This window comes from Pipistrellus hanaki (assembly GCF_964339955.1).
Source record: "Pipistrellus hanaki genome assembly, chromosome: 12".
In the NCBI taxonomy this organism is placed as follows: domain Eukaryota; kingdom Metazoa; phylum Chordata; class Mammalia; order Chiroptera; family Vespertilionidae; genus Pipistrellus; species Pipistrellus hanaki.
In genome coordinates this window covers 22653777-22673572 of record NC_140514.1, presented here as the reverse complement: position 1 = coordinate 22673572, position 19796 = coordinate 22653777, and positions in this window count along the sequence as shown.

Genomic DNA, 19796 nt, shown 5'->3' with positions numbered 1-19796 from the left:
CAGCCTCGTGAGAATTTATTGTCTGCGAGGTGGAGGCAGCCTACACACACTTCCCTTTACCAGACAGTTTGGATTACTGTACAATAGGCTTTCCAGAAGTGCGGGGAGCTCACTGAAGTGAACAGTGCCACGGAAATCGTTAAGCAATTTGTCTGTAAGCGGAAGAGGAGCGAGCAGGTCAGACATCTTCACTTCCAATCTGGCCCGACCACAGCCTCCGGCCTCCGTCCACGCCCCTGTCCCACCTGCCCCTTCGGCCTCCACCTTCTCTATCTGCTGCCCTCGTGGCTCCACTTCCTTCCCCTTCCAGGTGAGCCCCCGTGTACCATTTCAACTACTGCCCTCAACTCTGACCAGTTTTAAACCCCAGAAGTAGGCGAATATTTTCTGCAGCCCATTATCTGAGCCGCCTGCTCTGCAATCCCAGCCTGTACCCTCTCCCTCTCCTGCCTTAGGTTAGGGGGCAGTGCTGGGGAAGCCCCTCCTTGGGGAGATCACAGAGCGCAGGGAGCCAGGCTCAGCTGGGTGCATGGCATGGCCTGACAATCCTTTTATCTGTTTCTTTTGTTGTTCATCCTCACCAGAAGACATTTTTTTCCATTGCTTTTTCAGAGACAGCAGAGGGGAGGGGAGGGAAGGAGAGAGGAAAGAGAGAGAGAGAAACATCGATGTGAGAAGTACATTGAGTTGTTGCCTCCTGCACACACCCGTAGCTGGGGCAGGGAACAAACCCAGAACCCAGGAATGTGCCCTTGACCAGGAATGGAACCCGCAACCCTTTGGTCTGAGAACCAGAAGGGTTGCGGGTTCCATTCCTGGTCAACGCTCTAAACACTGAGCCAAATGGGCCAGGGACTTTTTAAAAAATATATATTTTATTGATTTTTTACAGAGATGAAGAGAGAGGGATAGAGAGTTAGAAACATCGATGAGAAAGAATCATCCATCAACTGCCTCTTGCACACCCCCTCCTGGGGATGCGCCCGCAACCAAGGTACATGCCCTTGACCGGAATCGAACCCGGGTCCCTTCAGTCCCCAAGCCGACGCTCTATCCATTGAGCCAAACCGGTCCCGGCACATTTTGTTCCTTTTTAATGTTTAGTATTTCATTGTATAGATACACCACACCTGTTTCTCTATTTACCTGTTGAAGGGCAGTGGTTGTTTCTATGTTTAGGCTAGTAGGAATGAGGTCACAATGAACCTTTGGCCATAATTTTTTTTTTTAATGATGGGATACGTTTACTTATCTTGGGTAAGTGCCTAGGAGTGGGATTTCTGGATCATAGAGTAGGTATGTTTCACTTTATAGGACATTGCAAACAGTTTACCAAAGTGTTATATCATTTTACACTCCTATGAGCAATTATGAGAATTCCTGTTGTTCTACATCTTTCTAACACTTGTTATTGTCAGTATGAGTTTTAATAATATTAGTGAGTGTAAAATTGTTTTAATTCGTGTTTCCCTGATAACTAATGATGCTAAATACCAATGCTTATTGGCCCTTTGAATATCTTTTGGAAATATCTAAGTGTTTTCACTATTTTTATTGTGGTTTGTTCTTTTTAAATTGATGTATGAGTTAATTTTTTATATAATCAGGATATAAATCCTTTGTCAAAATGTGAGCTACAAATACAGAGTAGGATATAGACATATCCTAGTCCATGACTTGCCTTTTCATTTTCTTTCTTTTTTAAAAAGTATATTTTTATTGATTTCAGAGAGAAAAGGAGAGGGAGAGAGAAACATCAATGATGAGAGAGAATCATTGATTGGCTGCCTCTTGCACAGTCCCTGCTGGGGATGAGCCTGCAACCTGGGCATGTTCCCTGACCAGGAATCTAACCAAGAACTCCTGGTTCATAGGTTGATGCTCAACCACTGAGCTACACCAGCTGGGCTGCCTTTTCATTTTCTTAATGATATCGTTTGATGAACAAAGATCTACTTATCTCTAAAGGTTGCTAAGAGATTTAAAATAGAAAGCCCTAAGCACTGCTGGTTCTGACTATAATCTGCATTCTGATGCTCCTACAGGTATCTGCGACCCTGGCCCAGTGAGTCTTTGGGTCTTCAAAACCTCCTTTACCTAAAAAAGTTGGTAACCTTTCCATGCCTTGTTCCCTGGCTTCTCCAAACATTATTGCCTGCCCAACCTCTTTAATATCAGGGGAAAAAGAAGACAAAACTCCCTCACTTTAAGCTCTTACCCAACTTCTTCAATTTCATAGAAAAATTCTTTTGCAGACTCCAGCCCCTCTACTTCCCACTTCTGTACTCCTAAAAGTGTTCTGTGTACATTTCTGTCATTGCATTTATCAATTACTTAATGTGTTATGGTCTGAGTGTTTGTGTCCCCCCAAAATCCATAGGTTGAAATCCTACCCCTGTCCCCCAAGGTGATGGAACTAGGTGGTGGGATCTTTGGGAGATGATGAGGCCAGGAATGAGGTAATGTCATTGTAAAAGAGACTCGGAGAGCTCTCTTATCCCTTCCACCATGTGAGGGCACAGCAGGAAGGCAGCCATGTGCAAACCAGGAAGCAGGTTCTCATCAGACACCAAGTCTGTTGGTACCTTGACCTTGAACTTCCCAGTCTCCAGAACAGTAAGAAATAAATTTCTGTTGTTTATAGGCCATCAAGTCTATGATACTCTTTTTTTAAATTTCTTTACTTAAAAAAAAAAATTATTGATTTTTTTACAGAGAGGAAGAGAGAGGGATAGAGAGTTAGAAACATCGATCAGCTGTCTCCTGCACACCCCCTACTGGGAATGTGCCCACAACCAAGGTACATGCCCTTGACCGGAATCAAACCCGGGACCTTTCAGTCCGTAGGCCGACACTCTATCCACTGAGCCAAACTGGTTTTGACTATAATACTCTCTTATAGAAGCCTGAATAGATGAACACAATTTGTTGGTGATTAAAACATTCATGCAAAGTGCTCTTCCCTAGACAACCTGGTGCCATCTTAGAGATAACCATTTTAATTTTCTTGTGATTTTTCTAGCTATGTATGTGCATGTACACACACACACACACACACACACACACACACACACACACACACGTTCTTTTTTGGTTTTCTATAATAGGACCTTACTCTACAAATCATTATATCCTTTGCTTTTTCCACTTCATGGGCCTTGTACATCTTTGCAGATATGACACCTCATTCTTTTCAATAACTGCTCTGTGTTCCTCTGGGTGGGTGCACAGAGGTTATTACTTCAGCCCTCTCTTCCTGGACATTTAGTTTGGAGCTGTCCTTTGCCACTGGGCTGAGTTGTATTTTAATTGCATGTCTGGGGCTGTGTTTTTAATCTAACCGGGGAGGACGAGGGCTGCATTTTATTTTTGGTTGTATGTCCAGCCACTGGCTCTGTAAAAGCAATGAACTGGATTCTAGTCCTCCAGGTTGCTCCTTCTCCAGGGGAGGATCTCCCCAGCTTTAATTTAATTTAATATGTTACTTAATTCTTGCCTCCTCCTGCTCCAGCTGGCAGGTTAACCCCTTCAGAGGCAGCCACCTCCCACTGTCTCCTGGGTCCCCCAGGTTACCATGAAGTGTGACCTGAGAAGACCTCTCACAGCCCATCCCTGTGGCCCCCGGCTGGCTTTTCTCTGGACCCTTCCTTAGGGAGCCACTGCCCAGAGTTGTCTTGGGCCTTGGGTCCTCTTGAGAGTTGTCTCCTGCTTCTCCCAGCATCACTTCCCAGAGGAAGAGGCAGTTTATCCCACCCCCTCTCACACCCCCAAACTCAGGCCCCTGGCACAAATAAGCCCCTGGAAGGCATTTACTGCAGCTTCCAAGGCCTTTCACAGCATGAATATTTTACGCGCCTGCAGGGAACTAGATCTTTGCAGCAGGGAAGGAGTATCTGTGCCACACAGCTGCGTGCTGGCAGAGAGCTGGGATATGGAGGTGGTGGGAGAGCATGGGGCATCTCATCTCTTTCAGTCTGATGCAGAAGTGAGATCCCTCCCTGAGGCACCCAACCGTCCCCAGCGACGTGAGTGGGTGGCTGTCACCAAGCCAGCAGTCATTCCTGCTCACTGGTCCACCTTTGTGTGCTCCAAAACGTCACTTGGATTTCTGCTGTCATTTTAGACCCTGTCTCTGCTTCTGTCCATCGTTGAACACCAGAGGCCTGGTGCACAAGTTCATGCACGGGGAGGGGGGGTCTCTTGGCCTGGCCTGTGCCCTCTCGCAATCCAGGACCCCTTGGGGGATGTCAGACCGCTAGTTTCGGCCGGATCCCCGCAGGCCAGGTGGAGGGACCTCACTGGTGCACAAATCCATGCACCAAGCCTCTAGTATGCATATAAGATCTTTGGTTAATCTCTTCCTGCCCTCTCCCCTTCCCCACTCCTTCCCTCTGAGAGTCATCAGTCTGTTCCATGTTTCCATGTCTGTGTGTTAAGCATCTGCATCCTGGTGGTCAGTGCGGGTCATAGGTACTGCTCAAATGGTCGAACAGTCGCTTAGGTTTTTGTATATAAGATGAGAGCCCCATCTCTGAGAGCCTCTCAACCAGTCCCCCATTTCACAGAAGGCGAAATGAGACCGGGGACTGACTGCTCAAGGTTACACCCCGAGTGGCAGGTGGGAACACTCACTGAGGAATCCTGACTCACAGCAGGGGGCGCTGTCCCTCTGCTGACCTCAGCCAGAAAGATCCACCTGCTGCTGCTGTTGCTGCTGCTGGCTGACTTCCCTCTCCCCTGAGCCCTGGATGATGGGTCCAGCTAAAGCTTACACAGGACTTCCTGTACTCCAGGTCCTGTTTCAAGTGTTTTACATATATTCACTTTTTAATCAATTAATTAGTTAGTAATTGCTTGAAAAGAAATATCTTTTAAAAGAATATTTTTATTGATTTCAGAGAGGAAGGGAGAGGGAGAGAAAGGTAGAAACATCAATGCTGAGAGAGAACCATGGATTGGCTGCCTCTTGCACACTCCACACTGAGGATCAAACCCGCAACCCAAGCATGTGCCCTGACCAGGAAAGGAACCATGACCTCCTGATTCACAAGTTGACACTCAACCACTGAGCCATGCCGGTTGGGCTCATCTATTCACTTTTTACATAACTCAACACCCTATAAGTGTATTTCCTATTTTACAGATGAAGAAAAACAGGCCTGGAGAAATCAAGTAATCTGGCCAAGGTCACGTGGTGACAGAGCTGAGGTTCAAGCCATGTTAACCTCTGCACCATCCTTCCTCTCAAAATAGCAAACTGTGCTAGGCTCTGTTCTGAAGTGTCCATGCAACTTTTCATTTACTCCTCATCACAGCTCTGTGAAGAAAACACTCTAATTTAATCCATTTTATAAACCTCTCCAGGGCTCAGATAGGCCAGATAAATTGGTGAAGATCACTTAGCTGATGGAGTCAGGAACAAAGGGAGCTAGAAATATGTCACTTTGGTACAAGTGTTATTGTGAGTTGAAGGCAATTAAGAAACAGCAGATACAGCAAGAGAAAAAAATTCTCTGCCCTCCTCCTAACTGGCTAAAAGCAGGATATTCATTTCCATTTGTAAAGGTGTCTCTCTTTTCCATACCAGAAGAGGAGAACAACTCCTCTTAATCACCAGAGACAATTCTAGACTCTTATCAGCCCAGAGATGGCATTAAAGCTAATCTCCATTCAACCAGGTCGGGAGCGGCAGTGGCCAGACCCAGAGCAGCTGGCTGTGGAACAGACCAGACCAACAGAGGCCAGGCCCGGAGCAGCCAGGCCCGGAACAGCTCGCTCCTCGCCTGCCCCAGCCCTAAGGCTGCCTCTCAGACATGGCTGGAAACTTTTGCGGGAACTTGAGGGTCTGCTGAATCAAGTGATGAAGGCTTAGATCTGGATATGTTGAGTTAGTATAGCGCTGGGGTGTTGATCTGTGAGTGCCTTGTGCGGGGCCTGGATAAGGTTGGTTGACCTATTTGGAAATGTCTTTTGTGTGAAGTGTATCTTTGGGCATGTGGAGGTATTATTGATATGAGAAAATGCTAAGTAACTGATTTACTATCTGAAAATGATTTACTATCGGGGAAAGGGAGGGAGGAAGAGACTGAACATAAACTGTGCACCTATGGATGAGAACAATGGGGGAGGGGAAGGGAGCGGAAGGTTGGGTGGGAACCTGGTGGAGGGGGGAAGAAATGAGGAACCTTTGTAATAATATGAACAATAAAGATTGATTTAAAAAAAAAAGAAGCTAATCTCCATAGGAAATCATACTCAAATAATCCTCGTGGCTGGTGAGCACAGCCTCTCCGGCCTCTGGAGCAGCGCTAAGGACCCCTCGGAGGATGTCCATCAAGCGGACATCCCCTGAGGGGTCCCAGACTGTGAGAGGGTGCAGGGTGGGCTAAGGGACACCCTCCACCCCCAGTGTATGAATGTCGTGCACCGGGCCTCTAGTGGACTAATAATATCTGAGTGGTTATGCTAGTTGTGCCCCATCTGTCTGTAGACTTTCAAAATCAGCAGATCTGTCCACAGCTCTCCTTTTCCAAGCAGTGGAGCATGTCTCAGGCCTGAGACGGGCACCTGCCAGAATTGTGTGCGTGTCCTGCCCAAATCCTGCCTGCACTCAGCAGCTTCGTTCTGTGCACCCAGGGCCTGCTTCAGGGAGACTGAGATTCTCCGAAGAGGCCCATTGCTAATACTAGACTTATGATTATGGAATCATAATTTTCTTTCTACTTTCCTCTAAAATTATACATGGCTCCTGTTAGAGGAGGAAATTGCCACAAAGCCAGTAAAAGCACATGTACTTTTAAAAGGTAATTTCTGAAAAAAAAATCCTAATTATTTGGAACATCTCACTGCAGAGCATCTGGAGTTTGCTAGAATAACTTGCCAGTCTACAGGAAGCAACGACCAGACAGAATGGATGCTTCCTGACCCAAATCCCAGAGCTGGGGACTATTCCCAGTTACTCAGAACTCATTTCCTGCCTCGCTATGGAAGCTTGCAACCTTCAGGAGCCCACAGGTGAGTCACAGCTGATGACTTGAAGGTGGGGGTGGGAGGCATGAAATTCAGCCAGAGAACATAGGCTGCAAACAGGAATTAGCACTTTTATTGACCCAGGAAGGAGGAAGGAGGAGGCCAGGAAAATGAACCAGGAAGTGGGCCCGGATGCCTTCCCTGACCCCCCCAGCCCATGCTTGGTCTCTGCTGATCCATTACCCAAGCACAGATCTCTCACCAACTTGTTCACCTTTCATTGCATAGATGGGTCGTGTCCCATGGATGAATTCCAAAGCAGATCTGAGAGTCCTCATTTTTGTATCCCAGTGCCTGGCACGTATATGTTGTTTGAATTAATATAAATGCATAGGGAAGCTATATTGTGTGCAAAACATACAGTAGGAGGACCAACTTATCTGGGATGGAATCAGCAAGCTTGAAATGTCAGGATCTGGCCTGGGGCATCTGCTGTGGTTGCTCTTTTAAATGAAGGAGACGAGGTCACCAAAATAATCTACACTAATAAAAGAGAAACATGCAAATTGACCATCACTCCGCTATGCTCACCAGCCAATCAGAAGGGAATATGCAAATTAGAAGGACAAAGATGGCAGCCGCCCAGTTGCTCCAGGTACAGAGTGGCCAGGTGGGGCAGGATGCCTGCTATGAGAGGAAGGGCAGGGGGCGAAGGGATCTACAGGAGTGACACTTTGGCCACAGCAAAGACGAAAACTGCAGACTCTAGAGTCCACAGCGAAGATGAAGATGGTAGACTCTGGCTGGAGCGAAGGCCTGGGTCCCAGGTGCCGGAGGAAAACCGGTGCTGGAAGCCAAGGGAAGGAAGGCCTATTGCACAAATCTTTTTGTGCAACGGGCCTCTAATAAAAATATAATATAAGCCCCCTTTTTCCTTATGTTCTCAGGCAAATGGAACCCCTATAAGAGACCTTTGCATGGATATCACTCAGGCTGTGTCATTTGGGAAGTAGGGCCCAGAGAGCTCAAGGGACTTGCCCTAGTCCCAAAGGAAGTCAGTGATGCTAAGGAGAAAAAAAACAAAACAACCCTCTTTTTCTTCCACCCACCTTAGGTTCATTGGCTGTGGCCTGTAAATGAGACTGACAAAATATAGATTAACAAGAGAAAAGCAAGCGATTTAATAACACGTACAATGCACATCATGTGGGAGGAAACTTAGTGATGAGTAACTCAAAGGAGTGGTTAGAACTTGGGCTTCTGTAGCATCTTAACAAAAGAACAATACATTTCTAGAGAAGTGACAAGACAAAGACAAAGGACTTTGAGTTTCCAGGGCTGGCAAATTTTGGAAAGGTTAATATATGGGAGAACTAATGGAAGATAAGGGCTAGTTAGTAAAAATTATGATGTCAGCTCCTCTAGGGCCTTTTCCAGGCTGATAAAGGTCTACAGTAATCTCAGTGACTAACTTCTATTATTTCTGGTAGGGAAGCAAGTGGGGGGCGTTTAAATGAGCTGCCTGCACAGGATGAACTGGGGCCGAAGGCTACAAGATGAAGATTAGAAAGCTGCTTCTTGAAAAGGCAAATGTGTTCCAAGCAGACTCGTTCTCTCATTCCTACCCCTCCATCCTAAAAAGCAGGTTATCTAAGTTGTAAGCACATACATTGTTTTTCAAGGGATACAGTAAAGCCATTTTCATACGGCATGAGTGCCTGGCTGGGAACTGAACAGGACAATGCTCCAACCGACTGAGACACACACACAGGCCAGGGCGATTCTTACTTCGTTAAAAAAAAAAACAAAAAAACAGCTTTGTGGAGGTATAATTGACATATATTTAAAGCGTTCAGATTGATCATTCTTTTTTTAAAATATATATTTTATTGATTTTTTTACAGAGAGTCAGAAACGTCGATGAGAGAGAAACATCGATCAACTGCCTCCTGCACCCCCCCACTGGGGATGTGCCCACAACCAAGATACATGCCCTTGACTGGAATCAAACCTGGGACCCTTCAGCCCGCAAGCCAACGCTCTATCCACTGAGACAAACCGGTTTCGGCCAGATTGATCATTCTGGGCTGTATATGCTCCTGAAGCCACTGATGGGGTACAGGACATGCTACCCCTAAACATGGCACCCTGGCATATTTTAAAAAGCTGAAGGGGTTTGTGAAAATGGCACTCTTCCTCCTGAAACAGGTAAAACCCTGGTGTGAGGGGTGCCCTCCCTATCCTGGAGGGAAGGAGCATCTTGTCTCCTAAGACCCAGGAACGAGGAAAATCCTCGCTCCGTTTCCCCGGATTTCCTATCCAGACATCATACTTTGACATATCATATTCCTGCCAAGGTGGCTAGCGAATGCCTTGACTGCCCACACTCTCCGAAGAAGACACTCAGGTCTAACTGTTTCTTTGAGTTGTCATTTCCTCATGAAGGCCCCCATGTCCCATAGAACTTACAGACATAAACGTGTATGCTTTTCTCCAGTGAATCTGTCTTTGTCAGTTACGTTTTCAGACCCAGCCAGGATATTCGAGGGAATCTTTCCCCTCCCCTCCACCACCATCATAAACAAAGTAATGAATGTGTGCATCACCCTACCATTTCCCTGTGCCAGCAACAGAACCCCCCAGAAGAGAAGAGTCCTTTATTTATCTGCCGAGGGTGGCTTTGGGGACCTGCCTCGGGGAGTGGACACACGAATGGACTGGGTATCACAGACCAGATAAGTCTGATGTCATTCCCCGGTGAGTGCTTACAGTTTCCAGGCCCTGGGCAAGGTCCAGGGAGGACACAGTGCCCCTGGGTGCACAGGAGGCAGGCCAGGGGCTCCAGGGGCACCTCCCGGAAGGAGGCCTGCCCTAGAGCTTCCACGTCCTTTCCCCTTCGGAAGTCTGAGGGGAGCAGACGTGGGGTGACTGGGACATTTTGGACGTGAGCCGTGCCTGAGGAAGAAGCTCCTCTACCGGAATCACCTCTTTCTAATAAAGAGGCCGCTTTAATCTCAGAAACAAGATGGAGACGGTGCACTTGTCGGGAAGAGCTGCCTGCAGGGACAGCTTCCCCGCTCCCGAGCAAGTTTGTTCTAATAAAAATACAGGCAGCAGTTATTGGATACATTAATTTTTCTAACAGATCCTCTTTGATTTCAAGGCTGGGATGCCCAGAGGCCAGTGAGCCTGCGCTGATCTGGACGCTGGGGAGAGCCGGCAGTGTAGGCAAGTCTGGGAAGAAGGGATGAGGATGCCCAGGGTCACGGGGGTGGGGGTGGGGGTAGGGTGGCAGGACAGAGAGCCCAATGGGCTTTCCTGAAAGGGCAGGGAAGGGAGGGAGGAAGGGAGGGAGAGAAGGAGGGGCGGAATGAGGGAGTGATTTCTGTGTCGTAATCTTCCCCATGGAGGTTGGGCAATGCATGTCTTGCTGGATTGGTACCACCTTTGTTTTGAGAGACTAAGGGAAAAGGGTTTCCGTTTCTCTTTCCTGAGCATACAAGGTGTGCGCAGAGAGGACTGTGGGTACCCAGCGCCACCAGACAGGCTTCAACTGAGGAGGGTTACCTGTGGGGAAACCTAATAGGGCTGTGATGAGCGCAGGAGGCAGGGAGTGCAGGCCCGTGGGGGGCGGGGCTGGGCCTGGATTCACTAGGCTTGAGGGAGGAGGGCAGACCTCAGAGCTGGAATTCCAGGACTTGGGGTTTTGAAAAATGCGTGCACCTGGACACACACCCAGACACACACAGTATTACCCTTCTCTGGGGAGGGTGTGTTCCAACACCTCCAGCGGACACCGACAACTGCAGGTGGTACTGAACCCTACTCATATGTCCCACGTGGTTTCCTATGCACACATACACTTTACGGCTTCTTTTCGACACGTCCAAATTGCCAGCATTGCCATGCTTGCACTTTGGGGCCCCTAGTAAGTAGAATAAGAGTTACCTAAACACAAGCCCTGCAGTACCTTGATCGTCATGATCTGAAAACCAAGACACCGTGAGAGCTACCAAGCGTCTCCTGGGTGGGGCTAGTGTACAGTGTGGGTATGTTGGACAGAGGGGTGAGAGGATGGCATAAGATTTTATAAGGCTGCTCACAATGGCACACAATTTAAAACTTACAGGTTAGTTCTGGAATTTTCTATGTGATATTTTTGAGTAACTGAAACCATGGATAAGGGACCTACTGTGTGTTTTGTGTGTGTGTGAGTGTGTGTGTGTGTAATTTTAAAGAATATGTTGTTATGGATTTCAGTGAAGGGAGAGAGAGATAGAAACATCAATCCTGAGAGAGAATCATTGATATCGGCTTCCTCCTGCATGCCCCCTGCTGGGGATTGAGCCTGTCACCCAGGCATGTGCTCTGACTCCTGGTTCTGGCCGGGCATATACCATATTTTATTTATTTTTTTTAAAAAAATATATTTTATTGATATTTTACAGAGAGGAATGGAGAGAGATAGAGTGCTAGAAACGTCGATGAGAGAGAAACATCGACCAGCTGCCTCCTGCACATCCCCTACTGGGGATGTGCCCGCAACCAAGGCACATGCCCTTGACCAGAATCAAACCCAGGACCTTTCAGTCCGCAGACCGATGCTCTACCACTGAGCCAAACCGGTTTCGGCATATATACCATATTTTAAACTTGTATAAGGCCAAGAAGATGACGGGGAAAGGATCTAGAATATATCGCTGGGAGGTTATTTTTTCCTGAACTCCCTTATCTTTCTAAAAGCAGAGCCTCCCAAAAGAATTCAGCTGTTATAAATCTCCTCTTCTCGGAGCTCTGTGATCAGGGATAAAAAAATCACCGACACAGACAGTGTCACAAAGCTTTCACATCGCCTGTCTATTTTCTTGATGACCTATTCACCTTTCCTAAAAGTCATTTGTTTTCCCGTAAGGACCCCCCCCCCCCTTTTTTTTTTTTTTTCTCATCCACTTCCCCTATTAAGATGGTATGTAAGCTCCAAACTCTAACCTGAGTCACATTTTTCTATGAATTCCCACATACACACATGAATAAAAATGTCTTTCTTGTTGGAACCAGTTTGGCTCAATGGATAAAGGGTTGGCCTGCGGATTGAGGGGTCCCGGGTTCAATTCTGGTCAAGGGCACGTACCTTGGTTTGGGGGCACATCCCCTGTGGGGGGGCTGCAGGAGGCAGTTGATCGATGTTTCTATCTCATCAATGTTTCTAGCTCTCTATCCCTCTTTCTTCCTCTCTGTAAAAAAACAAACAAACCAATAAAATATATTTAAAAATGTCTTTCTTTCTAATATGCCAGTTTAATTCACAGGCCCACCCAAAGAGTGATCTGAAGAGGGCGGAGGAAAAGGTTTTCCTCCTGATGATAGCATGTTCTTTTAAAGGATGTTTTGTTTTTTTGTTTTTTCAAAAACCACGTTTTTATTGATTTGAGAGAGGGGAAGGGGGGAGGAGAGAAACATGAATTTAAGAGAGAAACATCCAGTGGCTGCCTCCTGCACACACCCCAAACGAGGATTGAGCCTGCAACTCAGGCATGAGTCCACACTGGGAATAGAATTGGCAACCTTCCAGTGTGTGGGATGATGCTCAAACAATTGAGCCACACTGGCCAGGACTAAAGATTAAGTTTTAAAGAAAATATACCATTATTTGGCTTTGCTTTTACTACTAATTAAGGGCTCATATTCTGTGAAGTTGCATACTAACCTGAAGATTTGGGTGCAGTAATGGAAATGTGTATGATTTACTTAATAGGAGAAAAAAAAATAACCTCAAATGTTATTGTTTATTGCCTCACAGGACATTAACCAATTTTTATATATAACTCAGCATCCTTATTCTAATGTTTCTTTATTAAATTGTCTATAAACGTCCAACTTTGTGTTTTGAGATCACTCTATGTAAATTCACAGGCCACTGTAAGAAATAGTAGTGATTCCATATGCTCTTTTGTGGGAACCCTTAATACGACCCGTGTGATTAGGGCCTACTCAGGGTCCGGTTTCTGGAGGAGGCCATACACTAAAATGAAGAGAGAGACTAGAAAAGAGTTAATTTGGGACATATGGGGGGCCAGGCAGGAGTCAACCTCTAGTGGGAAGATTCTCTAGGCTCTGGCCTTGCTATCCCTTTTATTGAGGCTGCTATGGGATACACCCATTACCCTTAAGCAGCTTTGGGAAACACCCATAGCCCTTAGGCAGGTAATAAGCGGATTATCATATCAGTAAGGATTTACATGATTACAGGATGGGGAAGTTGCCTCAGTTACTATTGTCTCAATTAGATAGGGAGTGGTTGGCTCTGACCTTTCAGATCTTCAAGGTTGACCAGCCTCTTTCTATTAGTGAGACAATGATTGGTTTCTGGCACTCTTTATCCAGTTTCTCCCAATGGTAATACCTATATTATAGCTAAAACTATAGTGCTCTGCCACAACTAGGATATTGACACCGATACAGTCATGAGGCAGAACAAATCCATCACCATAAAAACCCTTCCTCTTGCTTTTTTATAGCCACACCCACCTTCCTTCCCTCTCTACCTTACCTGCCCTGATCCCTAGAATGCTCTCTTATCAGCTTTATCATCTCACTTCTTCCCTCATTAAAAAATAGGTTTTTATTCGCTGAAAAAATGTGACTCGAGGAGGTGGTTAGAATCTGGGGCTTGTATACCATCTTAATAGGGTAGAGGGAGGGGCAGAGGGACACTGCGGGGAGAACAAATGACTGAAGAAATAAAAAAATGCCCTCAGGAGACTAGATGGGAGCTGTGATAGTTTTATGACATTGTCTGTTGAGGTGATTTCTTATCCAGGTGCTGGCTTCTCCCCTTTAGTGATCGAAGTCAATCTTTCCTGTTATAAAAGTCCAGGCAAGGGGACTTATGACCGCTGAATTCTTCTGGGAGACTGTTTTTAGGAAGATAAAGAAGTTCAGAAAAGCTTCCTCCTGAAGCTGTTCATTTTCAAATGTCTTCACTCAGAATAAGCCTCATGCCACTGAGGTGAAGGGCAGCAGAACACACTATCCCCCAAATACCCTGCTCTGGGATGTTGATTATTCTGAGCTGTAGGCCCTTGAAAACCAGCAAAGACAAGGAGAGTCTTTCTTGGAACTCGCTTATCTACTTACGTCATCCTCCAGAAGGAACTCAGTTTAGGTCCTAGATCTCGACCCTGGGAGTTTCACCAACAGGGGAAGATTGACTCTCATCACGGGAGAGAAGACGAGAGGTGGACACCACACCCAGACAACTGTCACAAATGATCCTACTGCCCATCTAGTCTTCTAAGGGCCCATTCATCTTCCCTAAAAACCATTCACTCTTCTCCAAGAGCCCCAAGAGGTCCATGTTCCCTCTGCCCTTTCTCTACAAAGGTGGTGTATACCTAAGTTCTAAGCCACTTCAGGGAGTTACTCATTTTCTCCTGCATGTCTCCCATGTATACATGAGGTATGCATGCTAATAAACTTCTGTTTGTTCCTCTCTTGTTCATTTGTCTTTTATTTCAGAGGTCTCAGCCAAGAACTCATAAGAGTAGAGGGAAAATTATTTTTCTGACCCTACAGTGGCATAATCTGAACCCCTTCATCATCACACTGAGTCTGGCACTGGGCCTGAGGGAAGGAGCGAGTATGATTGACAATAAAGAAGGAGAGAATATCTCCTCAGCTCTGCAGGAGCCCTGGTCCAAAGGGGAAGGTAAAGAACATCATCCTATATAATAAAAGGCTAATATGTAAATTGTCCCCTTGGGAGTTCAACCTACCAGGAGTTCAACCACTGGCTATGACGTGTGCTGACCAGCAGGGGATGATGCGGAATGAAGGAAGGCCCAAATCGGCTCTGATCACCGGTCAGGTCTAGGGACCCTACCCATGCATGAATTTCATGCACTGGGCCTCTAGTACGTAATAAACATACAGTAATGGCTAATATTGCTTGAGAGATTAAATGCTCTACATGAAATGTTCCTTTGATGTTCAAAACAACAGTTTTTTGGGTAAGGAAATGGGGCTCTGAGAGAGGTTGAATGATGTACCCAAGGTCACACAGTAAGTAAGGGAGGGACAGGAACATGAAATCCAAGCGTCCTTTACTCCCTCTCACTGGAGAAAATCTCCAGCCTGCTTTGCTCCTCTTCCTATAAAAACAACACTCTGGGTGACCCGAAGGTGTGAGGAGTATTGCAAAGAGTGTTGCAAATCAGTGCTAGGATTTTCCACATCTTTTTGGGTTTGATTAGTGATAAAATTAGCTTTATCAGGAAACCTTAGCCCCTCAACTGCACACACACCTACTTTTCCCATTAAAAGCATCTCTGGGGGTATGAGGAACCTGCTGGAATTTATAGGAATGGGACACCACAGGTCAAGACTCAACCTGAGGCAGGTGGTTGGAGGACTCTAGGACACCGTGAATATTCAGAGTGTTATAGCATAGTAAGAAGCTAGGAAAATTCCAGGGCAAACGGAATAGGAAAACTAAGACAGAGAGTTAAACAGCAATGTGCAGCCACCTAGTAAATCCTGTCTTCCCTAAACCAAGGACACGTCAGAGTAAATGATTTGCACCACTTCTCCTCAACCAGAGGGTGGATAGCTTAAATCACCCTACTCAGGGAAACAGATACAGAAATCCAATCAAGTGCCATTTGCCAGCCACACTCAAGGACAGACAAATTTAGAGAATAAATCTTATTGGGTACATCAGCGTAAAGCTGATAAATATTTTATTAATCTGCCCCTAAGACCTCCCCTAAATGCCCAGCCTTTAAAACCCTTGAAAATGAAGGTGCCAGAGTGCCCCCCCTTCCTGGTTTCACTGTCCTAAGTATATTTCGCTGTGGTCAATACATTTCTTGCTTTTCTACACTTTCTCTCTTTCTCTCTCTCTTTTAAAGAATTTATTATTTTTTATATTTTATTGATTTTTTACAGAGAGGAAGAGAGAGGGATATAGAGTTAGAAACATCGATGAGAGAGAATCATTGATCAGCTGCCTCTTGCACACCCCCTACTGGGGATGTGCCAGCAACCAAGGTACATGCCCTTGACCAGAATCGAACCTGGGACCCTTGAGTCCTCAGGCCGACACTCTATCCACTGAGTCAAACCTGTTTCAGCTACACTTTGTCTCTTGATAAAAATCTTTCCTTCAAAAGACATGAACTGAGGTCTCCTTGTCTCACCTGAAACAAAAGGGCCGCAGTACAAGCAGCACTTCTTAGAGTTAAGGCACTGATTCTCAACCTGGGCCCTGGGCAAGAGCTGGAGTGAGCATGGGGGCGGGTGTCACTGGCCCCACTGACACGATATTTGAAAAAGCCTAAGTGGACGCTTGAATTGCTCTGAGATGAGGCTCTACTGCTAATTAAAGCTCCAGTTTCTTAATTCTTGCTGGGATGACATTGCCTGTGTGACAATCTTGCTCATCTCATATTCACCAGAAGCATGGACTGGGTAATTAAAACTTGGAAGCAAATGAAAAATTAGAAAACAAAAAAATCCAATTTGCCTTCTAGAGAGGCATCCTTGGTGGAAGAAAGACTGAGAACTGACACATCACAGGAATTGCAGGTTCCGGTGGGAGGGCAGTTCCCTCTATTACCCTCCCTCCCTCCCTCCCTCCCTCCCTCCCTCCCTCCCTCCCTCCCTCCCTCCCTCCCTCCCTCCCTCCCTTCCTTCCTTCCTTCCTTCCTTCCTTCCTTCCTTCCATCTTCTACCTTCTCCCCAGTGAGAAGAACAAGTACCCAGGTGCCCTTGGCCCATGATCAAGGCGCATCGATTGACTTCAAGTTAAATGCTCTCTCTATTCCAGCAATACCCCTCCAAAGTGAACACACAGAGGTGATGTAGTTCACGTGAAAACAAGAACGCTTGTTTTGTGCCGCCCGGTGAGGAATCCTGCACAGCTGGCCTTGGGAGCCTGGGCCTCCCAGGAGAGCTGTACTGCTCTCTGGACTCTGGGACTGGGTGTCCTGGTGGCTTACGGTCCTGCGTATCAGATCATTGATCTCAGGGAGGTTTCTGGGAAGCAGGAAGGAGAAGGCCCTTTGGGCAGTTCTGTCGGTTTTCAAACCTGGCTCTGAGCTGCCAGAGGCTCTTGTGCTTGGTCTGGGAGAGTCTGGCTCCTCTGGGAGAGTCTGGGAGATGCTGGCTCAGAGGGAAGGAGGCTGGAGCTGTTAGGCAAGTGAGAGGCCAGCAGGCCAGGCCCTGGTGGCTGCTGAGGGAAGAGATGGGCTTCCCACCCCGGCAGGCTCAATCAGCCTGGTCTGGGAGCTGGGCTTTGGGGATGACAGGAACACCATTCAGAGAATCAGATGGGCAGGTGGAGATGGGTGGTTTAACCATTATTAAGGAACTAGAGCCTGGTGCACAGATTCACAATCCAGGACCCCTCAGGGGATGTCGGAGGCCTGGTGCACGGATTCAGCCCAATCCTCACTTATCTGTGAGTTCCTTTGGCCTCCCCTAGCATGGGAACCAGTAAGTGCTCAATTCAGGTTTTATGGAGGAAGCAGTACCCCTTGTGAGAGACGGATGGATGCCCTTCACCACTGAGCTTTGGACGCACATGCTAAGAAAGCCCAGGATACAAGGCAGTGACACCAATCAGTCACTTGCAAGGAAGAGGGCCTTCAGTGAAAGACAAATTGAAAAGAAGTCAGTCAGGATCAGGGAGAGTCACTGCTCCGTTCCATCTGTTTCTCCTGTAGCTGAAGTGGTTTTTGATTGCACTCGCCTCTTCAAATAAACTAATCTAAGGCTGTTTTCCTTCTTTGCAAGGAACAGTGTTAATAAGAACAGCGAGAGCTTGGCCTTTGACTCTCTATTTATATATAAAGGACCTTGGGGATGAATAAGCAACAATGACCCAGAGCAGAGTCCTTTTTCCGGAAGGACAAACCCAAGCTTATGTAGTGGTTAATGCCTGTGCAGAGGAGCCCTGCCCTGGAACCCGATGAGATTACCCTGATGCTGGGCTATTTCCAGCTCACGGCTGTTTGCAAATGGGCCTGTGTTTCCAACAGGGAAAGAAAATTAGAGAGTGGGCTCTTTTTTTGAGGGGGTGGTGGTACTGCTTTTTAAAGTGGTTAACTTGATGAGTGGGGGAGAAAGAAAACAAATCTCATGTTCCAGTTCAGAATTCTGCCGCTTACCAGCTAGGTGACCCATACAAGCTACAGGCTCTGTGAGTTCCAATTTCTTCATTCATGAAGGAGGCAATGATTTCTGTCTACTTCCTGGACAACTATGTATTGATAGATAAAATTAGGCTGTACATGAGAAAGTACACAGAGAAAGTATGGATCCCTCTACAAGTGTTGAGTATAGTATTATTGTTATTTTTAAATTCTAATTTGAGGATATGTTTCATTTATTTGAGAGAGAGAGAGAGAGAGAGAGAGAGAGAGAGAGAGAGAGAGAGAGAGGAAGCCGAGACATTGATTGGTTGTCTCCTATTATGTGTCCCAACTGGGGATCAAACCCACAACCCAGATATGTGCCCTGACCAGGAGTTGAGCCTGAGACGTTTTGGTGGATGGGGCAATGTTCAATCAACTAAGCCACACCAGCCAGGGCTCGGGTGTAGTATTATTTAGCAAAGCCACATTGTGGCTGGTTGGGGAAAGGGCATGGGACAATGTACAGGCCAGCTGTGAACTGAGGCCACTCTCTCCCCTAAGGAGTCATCTTTTTTTTTTTTTTTTTTAAGGAGTCATCTTATGATGGCTATGAACTCCCATTCCACAGCTGGCCCTCCTCAATGTCTCTCTCTCTCTCTGTATTCTTGAGGGAGGAGAGAGGCAGAGTTTATAATCTCATGGCAGTAGGCTGGTGTAAGGTGGCACAGGCTCAATGGTTAAGAATAGGGATTCTGGGGTAAGACTCCTTGGGCTGAAGTGCTAATTCACCAACTGTGTGATCTTAGGCGAGCGATGAAACTGTTAGCAGTAAAATGGCACCAAAATGTTACCGGTGATTGGGCCTTGGTTCAGCAACCTCAGTACTTGAGTTCTGGCTAAGAAAGAATTCAGAGCCAAGACTCAAACACAAGCAAAAGTTTATTTAGAGAGTCACAGAGGTAGACATGAGCCATGAAAGAAGTGAGCCAGCTGAGCTGCATGGGCTCAGGAAACAAGTTACAGAGGCTAAAGAAGGGCCCATGGAACTCAGGAGAAAGAAAGTAGAGGTAACACACCTGGGGGAAGAAGGGAATAGGCTCAGACATGCTCAAGAGTCAGAGAGTATCCCTCGGTCCTTCGTCCTGAGGGGGATGTGTGTATAGTAGGGGTGTCGAACTCAATCAGAGAAGGGGCCAAAATCTAAAATCCAGCCTAAATCGCGGGCCGAATGGTTTACTGAACAGTCATAAACTGACAATGTCATAAACTGACAGCGGAGTGCAGTGATGACAGCGCGGTGCGGGCCACATTGCAAGGCCTGGCGGGCTGGATTTGGCCCGCGGGCCTTGTGTTTGACATATGTGGTGTATAGGTAGAACCCATTTTGCAGTTGTGGGGCTGGGAGATGCCAGGTAGCTTAAGTGAGTGGTCTGAACTAGCCAACTAAAAGGAAGAGTTTCCTCCAAACCCTGAGAAGGTTGGTAGGAATGGGCTGGGCGGGGCCAAAAGAAAGTTGTAGTCCTAATGGCTTTATCCAGAGACTAGGAGGTAATTTGCAAGATCAGGGGTCACATCTCTTTCTGAGGTGTCTTCCTCAATCCGACTGCTCACGCTGTTCTATGGAAGACCTGTCTTGCTGTGCGACCTTGGATATGTTACGAAACCTCATGACTCTGCTGGCATGTCTAAAAA